The 2,661-nt window shown below is 55.5% G+C and overlaps 1 non-coding gene across 1 annotated transcript; it reads right to left on the bottom strand.

The window, feature by feature from the left end:
* Positions 1–2,589: 2,589 nt before the first annotated feature.
* On the bottom strand, positions 2,590–2,661 carry TRNAQ-CUG (transfer RNA glutamine (anticodon CUG)). The gene has a single exon. It is a non-coding gene; the product is annotated as a tRNA-Gln (tRNA).

The following is a 2,661-nucleotide window of genomic DNA, read 5'->3' as shown; positions in this document are numbered from 1 at the left end:
TGATCCAGGAATGGGGATAAAAGGTGGGGAAATGCCCTTCATGGCAGCAGAACATTGAGGATATGAGCTCTGTTAACCCTTGAACGCCTGAGTCTGCGGCACCCAGTCCACTGAAGTCCACACTGGGTGACTCAGGTTTGCCTGGAGCTCAGGGATTTTCCCAACTCTTCCACATCACAATGACACCCACGGGCTCTGGGAGACTGATCCAGTGTCCCTTTGAAATGTAAAATGTATGGAATGGGAAACCCCACTCCTGACCCAGAAAAAAGAGCTGTGAGCTTTGGGCTCCCTGCCCTAAGCCTTTCCCCAAAGCTGCCATCCTGGTCTCTGGCCTCTGGGACGAACACGCTGAGCAAAACAGGTCAATGTGGCTGTGGGTCTCTTTCAGGGAAGGACACGGCATCTCTTTGATCACAAAACCAGGCCGTGGCACAGCCTGTGGACCGTAAGCAAATCCCTGTGGCTGTCACTCAGGCCTGCAGGGGACATCCTTCCAGCTGAACATGGGCTTTGCTTGCCACTGAGCTTTGCCACCTCCCTGCAGAGCTGGGTCTCTTCCCCACTATGGGATTGTGCAGTGTTGACTTTCTGCCTCAACTGAGCCACAGTCTTCTGTACATCTGTGATGACCCGTGGAAGTAATGACTCTCAGGATTAGCCTGAGTGCCAGCACTGAAAGCTCCTGAGAGCTGACCTGGGGTGTCTCTCATGGCTGAATTTAACTGTAACTGGAGCCAAATTAACCATCAAGAAGAACAAGTGACAGAAGCAATGGACACTACGCAAATCCATTTAAACTCACCTTACGCACTGGTCTGGAAACTCCAAGTCAAGTGGCCTTAGGAAGCTGGGACACAGATGAATCATTTCCTTATTGGCTGGTGTGAAACTGGAGAAAAATGCCTGAGATGAAAGAGGCAGGGACTTCACCAGCAGCAAGGCCTCGCAAGTAGCCACTCCCAGGAGTTTGGATATTTCGCGAACAAAGAATGTTTGTGGCCCCACAGGGCTCTGGGACACGGCATAAAAGGCTGCGATGCTCCAGGCTCTGCATCCTCCTCCTCTCTGGCGTGCCTTTCCTCGAGGAACGAGGTAAGCCTGAGTCCGCTCCATCTCTCCCTGTGGGCTGAACTGCTGTCATGGAGGCTGTCCAGGCTGATCCTTGGGCTGCCTCAGCTTGGCCCTGACACAGAACTGTTGAAGGGCCGTCAGCCTTTCCATGGTGGTGGCTGGGGACAGCTGGGAAGAGGGGGCTTTGTTCCAGCAGAAGGGGATCAATGGGGCTCAGCTGCAGGGGTATTTGCCCAGCAGAATTTGCACCTGCCGTGGTGTAGCAAAATGTCTCCGGACATCTCTAACACAGCCATGTCTCTTCTGGACATGGGCTGTGACCCGTCTTTCCACAGGGGCCTTAAAGCCACTGTGCTGGGTCCTATTCCTGAAGTGGGGCAGCCTTCCTGTGCCGTGCCACTCGCAGGGCACGAGGAGGGTTGTGGGAGCTGTAGGCACAGAGCGTGTTTTGAAGACCGCACGTGTCCCTGGAGAGAGCTGAGGGCCAGACAGACTGATCCTGAGGCTGGTTGGCGCTCCCTGCTCTGTGTTGCAGCTTTGCCTCCTGTGCCGAGAGATGTCTTGCTGCAGACCCTGTCCCCCACGGCCCTGCGGCCCCTGTGGCCCAACCCCCCTTGCAAGCAGCTGCAGTGAGCCCTGTGTCGCCCGCTGCGCTGACTCCACGGTGTTCATCGAGCCTTCGCCGGTGGTGGTGACCATGCCGGGCCCCATCCTCACCTCTTTCCCTCAGAGCACAGCCGTGGGATCCTCTCTGTCAGCTGCTGTGGGCAGCTCCCTCAGCAGTGCGGGGGTTCCCATCTCTTCTGGGGGCTCCCTTGGGCTGGGGGGGTCAGGCCTGTGTCTGCCTTTCCCCCGCTGCGGTCAGATCTGCTGAAGCTGGCGGGTCATCCCCTCTGTCCTTGGCAAACGGGCCGATCTCTTTCCCTGCCTGGCCCCCGCACACGTGTCCCTTGGTCTGTGTTCTGTGCCGCTGCTTTTGCTCCTTCTCATTAAAGCCTTTGTGCAGAATGGCTGGAGAGTTGTGGTCGTTTGTTCTCCTCCTCTGTGCTACCACCTGCTCTGCCGGGAAGATCCTTCCCTCTCCCATGGCAACAAATATAATCCAATGATGGGGCACTGCCCAGTGTTGGTAGAGCTCCTTGGCACTGACTGCAGAGCAATAGAACAAAATTGGCAGGGAGAAGAAGAAAAGAAAAGCCGCAGAGGAAAGGAGCAAGAAAGGAGCAGGACAAAGGACAAAGGTGGGCATACAAGTAATGCCACACAGAGTAACCTGGTGTTACTGTGGGAATGGTCCAACGTGGAAACAGCTGCCCAAAGAGTGTAGCCCAGTCTCCTGTTATTGGATGCGTCCAACATACAAGCAGGGAGTCCCAGAGCTGCCTCCTGTGCCCACTTTGAGTGGGTGATCTCCACCTCAGCTGCTGTGTGATTCATCCGAGAACATTCCACAAGTGAACCAGGAGCAGAGTAGAGCTGTGAGGGTGTCAGCATGCTGAGGGAACTAAAAGGCCAAGGTCCCACTGAGATTTGAACTCAGATCACTGGATTCAGAGTCCAGAGTGCTCACCATTACACCATGGGACC

Source organism: Aphelocoma coerulescens, chromosome 9 (assembly GCF_041296385.1).
Source record: "Aphelocoma coerulescens isolate FSJ_1873_10779 chromosome 9, UR_Acoe_1.0, whole genome shotgun sequence".
In the NCBI taxonomy this organism is placed as follows: Eukaryota; Metazoa; Chordata; class Aves; order Passeriformes; family Corvidae; genus Aphelocoma; species Aphelocoma coerulescens.
This window is presented reverse-complemented; position numbering and strand designations above follow the sequence as displayed.